Below are 14,316 nucleotides of genomic sequence, written 5' to 3' on the forward strand. Positions count from 1 at the left end.
TCCCCTGCAGCGATGACAGGTCCAGGATTTCTTCACCGCCAACTTTGCTGCAACCCCATGGTGGACTTCAGGGTTCATGGCAATCCTCTTTGGCCATTGGAAAGCCAGTGATGATGTAGCTCCTGTGCAGCATTTACATTACTGTTTCAGTATGTGGCTGTGCGGCATACAAACCCAAACTCTAAACTACATGGCAGTATGACTATGCAAGTCTCCTTTGTCAATTAGCGCTACCACCTGGTGACTTTTTGTTTTATTCATTTAGGCAACATTGTGCTTTATTTCAAAAGCTTTTATAAATGGTTGTGTTCATGGCAGGATCACCAGGTATTATTTTAATAAAAGTTACAGAAAAAGAACTAAAACAATTTGGCTAAATTAGTGATTGGATTTAAAATGTATATAAATGTGACAATGGTGGGTTCTTTCAGTTTCCGCACCTAAATAGTTTACTAGTTTTCCGTGTACTTTGTCCCAAAACAAAAGTCGGGTTGTCTCTGGCAGTGTATTGGGGATGCTGGTTGTACAAGAAGTGTGGACTCTTGGGATCCTAAATCCCATTGTCAGCAGATTAGCCTGGCTTCTTGGAATACTTTCACATTTCCTTTGTGAGATGAGCAAGGCTACTTTGCATAAAACTTCCAGATTGCCAGGATTTTTGGGTCACAAACTGTCTGCTTTAATTGCAGAAGAAAAATCTTTGAAGGACAAGTAAAAAATCAGCAGATTCTGACCAACTCTGCTCTTCAGCTTCTGCTAACATGGCTTCCCTCCCGCTATCTCACCATGAGGGATCCTTCAGGCAAGCTGCAACGGGGAGAAGCTGGGGAGAACAGGGCCCCTTCCAAGCTTATTCAGCAGTACCGAGACTTCATTTACAGGGACCCCAGACTCACAGCCTGATGACACACAGGTGTACAATTATTTGTGATTTATGTCAAAAGCCGTGACACTTTATTATACAGTTGCTTTAAGGGGACTTCATCCTGAAGATTACTTTAGTTTTAAATATTATCTCCTGTCCAAAAAATGGTTCAGGTAGGAAGGAGGGATTTTCAAAATAAATTAAAATACGAATATAAATTGAGCAGTAAACAATAGGGAGTGTAAAATAGAAACTCCACTTTTTTTTTCTTTTTGACGGAGCTTTCAGGTAAGAAATAATATCTATTATCTCTGTGTTTTGGTGGCTATTGTGCCATAATTGTGGTGATGTGTTAGCAGACATGTTGCCACTGCCACTGCGGAGGGTAAATGGACACTTCTCAAATGCCCAAGTAGGGGTAAAACCTTACTGCTGAAATCAAGCAAATACAAGGCACATAGTGTACTTTGAATTTACCCATACATACAATTTTATGTCATTTTATCAGCAGTCACATACATTTAGTGCTTGCAGGACCAGGGCTGTAGATTGAGAGAAGCTACAGAGCTTGGTCATCTCTGATTATGTCACTGTGGTCTCAAAGACTTTAGGTCTCCTTTAGACTTTGGTCCTGGAGTTCCGTGCGCTTCCGTTCTTTGCATGGGGTGTGTACACCAAGCTACCAGTGGTAGAGTTGCAATCATTGCCATCAAACCATTGTGAGCCAGTGGGTTTGCAGTAATCAACAGGTAAATATTATGAAAAACAAAAAATTTAGAACCTATATACACTTGAACACGCAGCATAGCTCCTCTAGTGGGCTTCCTTAGTGGAGAGGTGAACCTGACATAAGGTGACCCTCTTGTGGACGGTGAAAGAAAGGTTGAGCTTTTGGTGGCAAGTTGCAGTAATAAGTGTGGGGACAGGAGCCTCTTGTAGGGAATTTATTATGTTAGGAGAAACTAACAAAGCCACCATACTGCAGCTGATGCTAATTTTTCTATGCCACTAATATTCATAGATGCGCTTCCTGAGAGTAACCTGAATATCTGGGTATTGTCCTCCATTACAGACACATTTTCTCTGTAATATGCCTCCATGACGCATCACTTGCTGGATGGGGAGCCAATGCCGCACATGAGTTTGCCTGGCCCTATGCAAATAGAGACTTTAATATATTTAGCATGTCCAAGGGATTGCAGCTATTTGCAACTATTTGAGATTTGTACTGTTGGCAACTTGAAAACATTTTTTAATGGTTTGTCACCCAGATTGAAATATTGTAAGTAGTTTAACTTCACCTCTGCAATGTATCTTGTATGGTGCTGCTATCATTATTTTTACTGTTTACCAGTCCTCCTCTGCTTACCTTGTGTACCAATCCCTTCAGCCTGAGAAAAGATTCAATTGTGCCTTCTCTACTTCACCCATGATCACCATTATCCTCCAATGTGCTCCTCAGCTCCTGTACTCCTCATAATTCCATCCTGTGCCAGGTTACCAGGCTTCCATCTCTCTTTGGACTTTTGTTCTCCATCCTATTAGACCCTTTACCAAAAATAAAAATATTGCAGTGCTCCTGTATTTGCCCGTGCACAGCAAAACTGGAGATTCACTTGGAGCATTTCATGCTTTTCTTCTTGCCAATCCTATGTAACAATTCCTGGACATGGAGAGGGCTGTATGCTTTTTATTTCTTCACTCTGTCAATCATCAGATAGCAGCTGTGAATATTCTGTGTACAAATAGTCTCTACCTACTCTCTCATAACCTCCCTACATCTCTCCTTTCACCCTGGGCTGGAATTTGTCTTTTTTCTTCTATTAGACCTTTGTTATTCGTACTGATAAATGGCTGAATATTATCATTTTCTAGCAAACCAGATTTTTTTTTTTTAAGAATTTCCTTCATTTCTGTGTCAGTAATAAATTTTATGTCTAGAATGCTGCGGTGGCATTTGTACTTATTGAATATTTTTTTAATCATAGCTAAATCTCTGTTATTTTCTTCTCAAAAATAGGCCCACCCATGGCCAGCCTGGCATAAAACAATAGATTTATGTCAAACATAAAACAAATTTTTTTGAGTGTATGTAAACTCATTAAAACATTCCATATAAGCTAGCGGTGGTTAGATTGATAGAAGTGGCACATTATTCAACTCATGACCTGATGGATGACTGGTCTAAGAAACTGGACTTTAGGCCAGAATTGTCAACAAGAAATGTGCCATCCAGGTGATGTCCATCCTTTAGTGTCATGCCAAGGAGAGTTTTCAGGGCATCAGGTGGAATGTTTACTCCAAAACAGACTAAGGTGTGAAGACAAATCACCAGCCCGTTCCCCAATTGGACATCTGACACCTAAGATTCCGATGTAGATTACAAGTGGCCATTTCAACACAAGTCATTCAGGCAGAGTCCGCTGTTGTCACCATCAGAGAATCCACCCTGAGAAATAGATAGCCATCTAATTAGGGTTTACATTTACTTATTTGGAGTCACCCCAGTTAAATTACATTGCATGTACTCAGGTGCAGGTGTGGGGACATCTATATACAGAACTAAGATTTCATATTAACTTTTAAGATAGTGCAATGAATACATTTATATATTTATTTTCAGTACTATGCATTTTGTTAGCCGGGGGTCAATCAATACCTTGCTCCCCGAAGAGCTTTTGTGTCAGTCCACAAACCAGTAACACCGCCAACAATTTGACACCTCGTCAATACTTTTATGGGATTTTCTGTGATAGATACATTTTGACAATGAAAGTATTAGCAAGAGATCTGTAGTTGTAGCGGCTATTCTAATGCCTGGCGGACTGCAGGTACCGTATTGTGCATCAAATAATTATCCAACCCGCCCAAACTCATTTCCTGCAGCATGTAAAGCTGGCGATGGAACTCAGCTGCCATGGAAAGCTTTGCAGCGCTTCCTCGAGTGAGCCTGATAACAGATTAATAACTCCAATCCTGAGAGATTACTGAAACAGATATTTCTCATCGATTCTGTAAAGCGCTTTGCAAAACTACACTTTTGGGCTCAGCGGTAATGCACGCCACTTTGACTGAGCCGACGCGTTTCGATGTGGTTTTCCTCCTGCTGGAGGGACTCAAGCTGTTTGTCGCACAGAAAATATAATCTTTTTCTTCAATTCTGCCTGCAGGGCTTTTTTAGGAGGGACGTGAATTAGGTTGGGAATGGATACTTCAGAGCAGACGCAGAATAGCAAACAAGTGTCCGCACTCCCAAGTATAAAAACTCATTTGAGCATATTTATTAAAACCCCTAAAATGTATTTAATTGTGTATTAAGAATGTAAGGTTTTTATTGCTCCTATTGTGGAAGCTCACCCTCCAAGTGCAATGATTTTATTTTTTATATTTTTGCTTTATTTTCCATTGACAATAGCACCCACAATTTCTTGTGTCAAAGAGACAGAAAGGGAAATCTGTCCAATGGGGTCATAGATAGGAATAAAAACAGATACAAATGGTAAAGCCCAATTTCATCCTGGGCAAAGATATAAAAAGATTAGTTCCTAATATCTATTGACTTGATAAAAGCAGCTTAACTCACCGGATCTCTGGCGCTGTCCTTCTCAGATTCCCAGATCAAGCAATCTGGTGCCGCTATTCTGACACCAACGATCTGTCAACACACACCTTGTAAACTCAGAGTGTCAATGCTCCAACCACTGCACCCAGAGAGCGGGAAGAAGAAATGACTACTGAGCCAGCATTGTTATCTCTTTGCTGGGAATAAGTTATCCATAGGTCTGCTCGATGCATCAGACAAACAGGCCGAAACGTGTTGGCAACATTTCCATTATTACAATGGCAAATGAAAATCGAAGTTCTAAAAAACAGCTATGGTGTTCCCATATAAATTTCATATTTTTGACAGGCATTTACGGAGCAAAGCACCAGTGATTTTACCAGTAGCCAGTGCCCAATCCAACTTCTTGAACCGGTATTTTTTCCTAACAAACACGGTCTCTATAATAGTTTTTGTTATTATGTTATTCCTTTGTTGATACAGTGAACCTGTTCTATGTCACTAATTAGAGCCCCATTTGCATTCTTGGCCAGAACTCCACCGCCGCTCCCTGTAAAGTCGCGGAGAAGTGTATATTTTGGATTGCGTTCCGGCGGTATGTTGTTGACATGTCAGAGCTAAACAGAAGCAGGCGTGCTCTCGTCACCGCGTGAGGGAGATAGGAAACAGCTCTCAGCCCATACTGTTTATTAGAGATGATGCTGTAGGAGCGGCTCCCCGCTTCACACCAGCGCAACCAAGCTGTTAATTTAAGGAAAATGTTGCACATTCCATCTGAAACAGTTGACATAACATACCATAAGATGCGTTTCTTAAGGAAAGACTGTCAAAGCAAAATTTGTCAGGCCATTTGGCGAATATTTTAATCTCAACACGAGCAGAATATCTTGCATTAAAAAATACAGAGAAAATGTGTCTGTAAAGGAAAACGCCAGGCGGAATTTAAAAAATCTCTCTCTTTTAAAGATGTCATTATGGCCACAGCTTGTTCTTGTTTCTGTAGTCACCAGCTGCCTATTCCAAAGGGAAGGACACCATGAATGAGCCCGAAACTGTTTTCTGTGGACTGCGACCCCTATTACCTGTTCTAGACCTACCTACTAAATCATTTTACTATCAAAGCTGCAGATTTCAGTTTGCATTATGTACTCTGCAGCCTAAAACCTGAATTGTTTATAAAAGAACAATATGTCATGAACAATTGGCTTTTTCCCTTGGATATTATTTTCATTACTTTCATCCTATTTTACATCTCAGTGTCGTTGATCTTCTCCAGTTTCTTTAAGCCAATTTCTGTCTACATGCACTCACATTGCTCTGGATTGGCTTCCCAATAATGACAATGGTGGATCATGCCTGCACAATGTGCTTCAGCACAACCACTTAGTCTCATGGGACCTGATTCATTCAAGCTCTCTAAGGCTGGAGAGGATACACTTTCATCAGTAAAGCTGGGAGATCCAGCACATCTGGAATGGATTTTTTTAAAGTCTGTTAGCAAATGGTTTCAGTTCCCAGGTTTGCTGGATCACCCAGGTTCACTGATGAAAGTGTATCCTCTTTCATAAATCAAGCCCTCAGTCTCTATTATTGGGTTTCACCTTGCTAGTATGGGGTTGGACCCCTTTTTGCCTTCCAAGCTGCGGTAAGTCTTCATGGCATTGATTCAACAAGGTGCTGGAAACATTCCTTAGGGATTTTGCTCCATATTGACACAAAAGCATCACTTGCTGCAGATTTGTCAGCTGCAAGGTGCTCTATTGGATTGAAATCTGGTGACTGTAGAGATCATTTGAGGCCGGTGACCTCATTGTCATGTTCAAGAAACCAGTCTGAGATGATTTAAGCTTTGTGACACGGTGTTATCCTGCTGGAAGTAGCTATCAAAATATGGGGACACTGCAGCCTGTGTATGAGTATTATCTAAGCTGTTTTTTTTTTCAACTAGTGCAGTGCAGCTCATAACTGCCCCAGCAGAAAAGCCCAGCATGAAGGGAAGTCTGTCCATTTAGCACCAAGTCCAGTATTAGAGAGATTAATACTATTGAACTGCCTATTGAATATTAGCCTTCTGCTTTATATCATAAGGATTTAAGATCTTAGAATTCAATGTAGGAATCGACAAGCCATGTCACCAGATTTCCGGGTAAAATCCTAAAAATGTGTGCAAGGGCTGTTACTCTTCATAATGCCCTAATACAGTTACAAAGAATTAAAACGTTCAACAGACACTGACCCCACACATTGGAACTCCACAGATCCCAGATTCCTGGGGCAGACGCCTTGTGACAATTCTGCCCACTGTTGGAAAACCAAATCAAAATCAATAAATAAGATTTTGATTAGAATAGGAGGAAGAGTGTGCCGGATTGTTGAGGTCGTGGGTGAGGTCTAAGATGACACTTTTTACTGTATTGATACTGTGTAACCAGTGTGCCCCATAGGTAAAGATACTTTAAAGTAAATCTAATCTTGTCTGTAAAACTTTTTAATGTTTGGATTGATGATGGAATAGCTAAAACCTGTTTTTTCCCGTATTAGAAAAGTTTCCCTGCACCTCCTGTCCTGTAGGCACAACAGAAAATTATAAGACATTAGAAAAAAGAAAGTTTTAAAGTTCTGATCCCTTTCTGACCCAGTGTCAGTGATCAATAAAAGAAAAGAAAGGGTTAGACAAGGATACAACCTGCAAAAAGTTTGGGTCTTAGTTACTCTTTAATGATATAATTTACTAATACTCACCAAATGCACCTAATGGAGCGGATGTTATACCTAAATAATTCAAACAGCAATTAGATGAAATCATTTACAAAATCCTGCTAATACAGGTTATGATGGCATGGGAGGTGTCGCTTATTTATTATAGTTTTCTTCAGTGCAAAGGTGCAATTTGACATTAAAGTCTTTCACCACCACCTCCTCCTGTCCCGTCACTCAGCTGCAGCAGCGTTAATTCCCCTCCTGGCATCGGTCCCGCGCCGGTACAATATAACAAACAGATCGGCTCCCCACCCAGCCACCTCTGTGATATCCCATTTCCATTTGCAATGATTAAGTGGTTTTTACAGCTCGCACACTTGAAGTGATATCAGCTCGCACACCTCCCACCAGCCAGGTGCCCTAACGTGTCAATGCGGAGACATCAGGATGGGGCCTGTCACTCTCAAGGGCACTGTGATCTTCCCTGACTGAGCTGACTATCTCTGCAGGGCCGCCGCAGCTCACTGCCTCACTTTTTGCCCTGTTTGGGTTTTAATTCACTTTAGCGAGATTGCTTTTGCATTCATTTAGTGACAGGTAGCTATTTGTTTGCCGGGTTCAATTTGACATTTATTGTTAGTATAAAACACTAATAATAATAATTAGCGCCTTTCCTGTGTTGCCGGAGTTTTAATGCTGGTACACGGTGACTATAAAACATGGCCAATCTCTTCCAGCAAACAGGATAGTATGATCATATTTGAAAGTAACAAGGGGTTGTGCTGAGATAGGCAGGAGAAGCAGCGCTTTGTTTCCGTTCCTTGCAAAATGGATGTGCTTTGACCAAAGTTAAATTGGTGATTTTGTAGCATTTTAAAGCCTGGGGTAGCAAAATTTTGGGAACTACAAAGGAAACTAATATCACACAAATTAAAAATATTTACAGTGTGGTGATTCAAGTCATATGCTTTGCAGACTGGGTAACGTGATCTGGCTAGAGCAATGTTTCCCAACCAGGGTTCCTCCAGAGGTTGCTAGGTGTTCCTTTTATTCTCAGGTCAGTTTTGGTGACCCCATTGATCTTGTTGGCTATCTAAAGGGTGACATTCTTCCCAATGGCCAGCAATGTAAGAGGCATTTGTCCACCTCCCTAATGGTGAGCTGTGGATGTAGTAAATATTGAAAGGGGTTTCCTGAAGACCTGAAAGGTACTTGAAGGGTTCCACATGTCAAAAAGTTTGAGAAAGGCTGGGCTAGACAAACCAAAATCTAGCTACTGCAAACCATGAGGGTTAGACTTTTGGGGATCATCAAGGGTCAAAACCGTGGCATTGGTAGGATGGTTTGTGCTAAATAAGAGGAAGAACAGTTGACTGGCCAGCCCTTAGATAGGCTTGGCATTGATCAGTTCACCTGTGACTGGTCCACTCTCAGTTTTTTGGTATTATTTTATGTAGTTATTGTTTTATTTAGTCATTAATGAATCTAGGGGCATATGTCTTGTTTAATGGCATGTAACCTGATATTATGTATGTGCACTGGTGATTTTTCAGTTGGAGTCTTTCTATAAACTTGTCAGTAAGGAATTTGTTCAAAGGGAGATGCCAACCTTTTCCATAAGCACGTCCTATGCATCCGTCAATCAACATGGAGTGTGACTCATTTTCAAAGCCTCTCGATCGTTTTTTTTCCCCCTGAATTTGCATTTTTTACAGCTTTGATTAGTGAGAAGATATCACGTGTTGGGCGTCTTTTGCATCTTTTGCAAGTCATTTTCAAAGTTATTTTTCCCTCTAAAATATGTGCTTATATGAAACTTAACTTGAGCACTCTCAGCTCATTGATCCCCTTTGCAACAACAACCATATGAGGATGAGAAGTAGTTTTCTGTGGCACGTAGGTCCACTTTAAGGGGGACGGGCCAGAGATATTAAAACATAATTTGCATTGTTGTCAGGTTGCTTTATCTGCAGAGAGAAGTGTGAATGTACAACATTTCCTGTGCTCTCAATGTGATCATAATGATACTGGTGCAGCACCTAGAAAAAGATCTCTGCAAGCATTGGTGGTGGTGCTGGGGGTAGTCGGGGCTCTGAGCGCTGAACCTGTATATATACACACATGCTGGATTACATCTTTTGTATCATCTACTTCTGCTCTCTATCTAACACTTCTCATATTACTCCTTTCCTGAGGTGTCAGAGGTTTGTGTATTCTCTGTTCACATTACTCAGTTATTAGTTGAGGGAGTTGTGTGATCATTGTATGATGTTGGTCAGGTTGGATGGCTCTTTGGGGTCTGATGGACCAGAGAAGTGTGTGTGTGGATTGATGCAGACGTCTGTCAGAACTCATTAATATATGTAGGAGATAAAGCAGAGCAGCAGATTAGTGCCTGGCTGGGACAAGAGCCTGTCCGATGATAAATACACTCTTGGCTTCTAATTGCCAAAGGCAACATTTCCTGGGCTCTCAGTGTCAGCCAGATCGGCCGTCTGCATGATGGATGCTCCCCAAAATGGATTTCCATTCGCTGAGTTATAGGCGTTGGAGTGAGCGAGGGGGGGTGATATGAGAGCCAGAAAGAAGGTTGGATGCCAAACTTGAAGAACAACTCAAAAATGACTTTATTTAAGGTGAGCAGTGACAGCAGATGATGTGGAAAGTCTGTAAATGGGGAAGTTAAAGTGTATGAAAACCTTAAACATTAACTTTTTTTGTTATTTTGTGATTTGTTAAATCTGTTTGGTAGAACAACTGTTGATCCTGGCAGTGTTGTGCAGTGTTATCATATCGTAGTGTGATTTGTTGCTTGGAAATGCAGTGATCTAAATGGATTCCAGTTGTAATAATGAAGGTGTGATCTGATATGCTGCCGAGGGATCCGTTGATATTGTGATCAAGTAAGTGCAAAGCACATTCACAAGTAACATTAAACAAATGAATACATACATTATAATTCAGCAGAAACACAACATTCCCAATGAAAAAGAAGGACATTGATTGTATTTGTGAAAGGAGGAGTTACAATTTAAGGTTTTGATACAGAAATCTATAATGGTATTCTGAAGGTGAACATGTTCTATGAAAGTAGCTGGTGGCGGCCGTACCGGTGAGTGAAATATGGTGTTGGAGGGGTTAGCACAGGTAAAGGAAGGACGACCTGGTCCGTGAAGGTGGCGTTCAGGGTATGGTGCAGGGTGCCACACTTCCCCGATTCAGTAGGCCCTCTCTGCAATGTGTGACGGAAAGCGAGATGCTAAATAAATCCGCAGAAAAAGATGTTTTAATAAGATGAAAATCCAAATGTTAAAATAATGAGCCATCTGCATGGGTGGCCCTCTCACGAGAGATGCCAAGAGCTTCGCCATCTGTGAAGCGTTTACCAGCTGTTCCTTCTCTTTCCGCAAGAATCTCAGACATCATCTCCGTCAGTAATTTTTACTGATGCATTTTATCAAAGAAAGCCATTCCCCCCCTTAAAGGGCTGGCGCATCTCTCAGCAGGGCGGCAAGGCCCGGGTAACCCGATCGCCGTTTCCCCGTGTCAGCGAAGCAAAGTATTAATGTTACATATCCTTTTTCACAGATCTCCCAAACTGATATTAGAACCGTGCTAAATGAGATAATGAAGCCACCCCATACAGGCTAATTAGGAATCATTAGGCTTCCTGGTAACAGCAGATTACAGAGATGTGACCTGCGGCTAACGCGCAGAGTGCCGCTGTCTAGCGGGATACCGAAAATCTCTCACAGCAGAGGTGTACGTGCCCATATGTGATGACCTCATTCGGTGCAATGGTGCAAGGAACGGAGCACCGTACCCATGGCAACAAGGATCCTTCTTGCACTTGGCTGACATCAGTTTTCTAAATAGTTGCTGTGGGTTACTGCGCTTTTCCATTGCTCCCAAATAACGTCTTTTTTCAACCTATGAAACTAACTAGTGTCAGGGGTTGTGATGTTCATAGCCCAGATAAATCAATTAGTTTTTAGAAGTATAGTAAACATATCAAGCACGAGACTGGAAATTGTTTTGTTTTTTTAGCATATTCTGGTATTTATAGTTTTCTGCTAATGAGGAGAGACTGTGCCAAGAATATCTGCACATCGCATTGCAAATCATAGATGGGTGCAATTGTGAGTGTTTAGGAACCAGTTTTGTTGGAGGATCTAAGTATCCTTATCTTGCCCTCATCAACCCTTTAACCAGTCCACAGAGCAGATCCAAGAAACATTTGGCCAGACTATTCACCATTAGGCCATTTTCACTTCTTTGACCTTTTATTTTACCTTTATGATGTGTTCCAGACATTCTGATTCCACTTCATGGGTCCTGATGTTCTTTGTGCTATTCTTTGGGTCTCTGAGTTATAATCACTCCCTTTTGTAATATGTTCTGGGCATTCTTAGTTCCTTTCTGTGCCATTCACGGGCCCTGAAGTTCTGTGTATTATATCACGACGTCTGTAATCACTCTGGAGCCCTTTATGATATTTTCTGGATTTTCTTGGTTCTCCTCTGCGCTATCCATTGGCCCTGATGTTCTGTATATTATATCTTGGGCCTCTGTAATCACCCTGGAACGCTTAATGATATGTTCTACACATTTTCAGTTGTTTTGTTCACCAATTATTGGGCCTGATTTTCTGTGTATTATATCATGGGCCTCTGGATTATAATCACCCTGGGGCGATGAGATAAGTTCTTCACATTCTTGGTTCATTTCTGCACTATCCATTGGCCCTGATGTTCTATGTATATTGGGCCTCTGACTTTGCCCCTTGCATACTTTCTTCTTATCTAAGGCCTGACCACCAAATACCAATTTTAAGATTAGGCCGCTATTACTTTTTCTTCTACCTCAGATTGTTCCTCACTGCTCACTTGCTTTGTATGAGATGCGAAGGCCCATCTATGGATTTCACACTCCTTCAGGCAAGTCGGTTCTCCAAATCGTCATCAATACACCGGTTTTAGTCCTCCAAAGCTGAAGTGTAACACAGACGTGACGAGGACATAATGTGGTCACTTTCATTCATTAGTGAGCTCCTTCCCCGCACAGGGGTTGCCTAGGTAACCCGAGGATACGGATGGTAGACAGGTAAACGTGGGGAGGATGTTATCCCTTACAGGATGCAAAGGGAGATAATTTACAGCCTGAAGAGATAACAGCCTTACCTATGAACAAGAAAGACTAAACGATTCTCAAGTCAAAACAACAAAATTGCAGTTTATATCCAAAACCGCCTTTTTCCCCAATTCTTTAAACAGCTTGAACAGTTAACTCTTTCGATATTTTATTTTATGCATAGTTCCATATAATAACATTTCTGCAGCTTATCAGAGCTGAGTATATTAGCCGAGCCTTGTCCTTGTTAATTTATGTAATTATTATGTTTAATAGAAGAATGAATGTTAAATGGCAGTTAATCTGCCGGTGACAGTTCCTTGCCGTGTTTGTAGAATGCATTTACCCAATTTAAAGGAAACATAAACAGAGGGGGTAAAGGTAGAGGATTCTAATTTTATTTTCACATTACCACTAATTATGCCAATGATCTTTAAAAAAAAGCAAAACAATCCCGGTCTTACCTTGTGCAAATCTGACCAGCAATCCAATTAGCATTAACATGTAGAGTTTATGGTGATGCCATGATACACGGAGGTGGGCCCACACGGGTCAAACAGTAGCTTTATGTTACTTTTATTTACATAGAAAACCGATGCAAAGCCTCTGATTGGTAAAGCCATGATACATGGAGGTGGGCACACACAAAGAATCTGATTTGCAAGGTTTAGAAAAATTTTGCATTGGTCTGTAATTTTTAATCGTTTATGAAGAAGGAAAATGCAGTAAAATAAAGAGCTGAAAAGTAGGCAGATTGGCAGCAAACTTAAACAAAATCATTCCTCTGTTGAAAATATTGGTTAAGGGTGATATAACTCTTTATAAATGGTGAATCTGACTGCAGGATTTTACTTAAAATGACAGAAGTAGCTAAATGTTCAGAGCAAAGACTGACAGCAATTATATTTTTCATTAGTAATGACAGTAAGCATTTTTCATTTTCACATCCTTCAATTGTTAAAAAAAAATCTAAAAGAAATGAATTACCAATGTGAAATGTAAATGATTGCTGTGGATGGGAACCTCCTAAAGAAATGGAGAGAAAACAGATGCATTAGAACTTTGTGGGCAGAAGTACCCCTTGTCCCCTCCGATGGCAGCCCTGGCGTTAGGTATGGATGATGGGTAAAAGTAGAAGTCAGCATTTATTATATGTGTGTTATGGCAGAGACGTAAAGATGTTATAGCCGGAGTATCAGAGTACAGCCAGGTTATTAGAATTTCTGCTAGCAGGGACAGGTTACATGCTTCTCTCTCATTTACATTATGGGTAAAGCAACAATAAGGTAATGAGAGGCTGACACAAGGAATCATTGGCCATTGAAGAGTCTTAACAGGTAAGTTCTGACCATTATAACGGCTTGAAAGTTACTTTTTCACCTTTAGTAGAGTTCCTCTTTAAATATTCATACCCTGTATATATATGTTCAGCTTTGTGCAGTTGGAATGGCTCTAATACTGCAGTTATGAATCTGTTTTTTTGTCTTATCTCAGAGTGACAGAAATACATATACATTCTTTTGAATGGTTTGAAGCAGAGAACGGTTCTTGCACCTCTCCTAATATTACCTCGGCTGTCTGTCTTTTCACTCCCTTCAGATCTGTGTTTCACAAATCTGCCAGTCAGTAATGTCTGCCCGCTGATCTCCACTGACAAGACCCACATCTGGCACGTGTGAGCCGCGGACCGCCGTACAAACCAACCTAAGGTTATACAAAGATAAGGGAAAAATATCAAGTGATACATTTAGCAAGGTGATAACAGGAGCCTGGAGGAAGATAGCCTGCTGTATGTTCTTCCAGGTATAACCCATATCCATCCATTTATTCATCCATCTATCTATTCATTCTATATCCATCCATTTATTCATCCTTCCATTCATTCCATATCCATCCATTCAGTCATCTATCTTTATATTCATTCCATATCCATCCTTTCATTCATCCATCCATATATCCATTCCATATCCATCCTTTCATTCATCCATCCATCTATCCATTCTATATCTTTGCATACATTCATTCCATATCCATCTATCCTTCTATTAATTCCATATCC

At 40.7% G+C, this 14,316-nt stretch overlaps 1 protein-coding gene across 1 annotated transcript in view; it reads left to right on the top strand.

Moving 5' to 3' along the window:
- Nucleotides 1-14,316, top strand: part of TSHZ2 (teashirt zinc finger homeobox 2) — a 285,070-nt gene that overhangs the window by 165,179 nt on the left and 105,575 nt on the right. The window contains exon 5 of the mRNA XM_072414171.1: nucleotides 13,857-14,060. The gene's annotated coding sequence lies outside the window, so the exon portion shown is untranslated. The remainder of the gene's footprint in view (nucleotides 1-13,856; nucleotides 14,061-14,316) is intronic.

Source organism: Pyxicephalus adspersus, chromosome 6 (assembly GCF_032062135.1).
Source record: "Pyxicephalus adspersus chromosome 6, UCB_Pads_2.0, whole genome shotgun sequence".
In the NCBI taxonomy this organism is placed as follows: domain Eukaryota; kingdom Metazoa; phylum Chordata; class Amphibia; order Anura; family Pyxicephalidae; genus Pyxicephalus; species Pyxicephalus adspersus.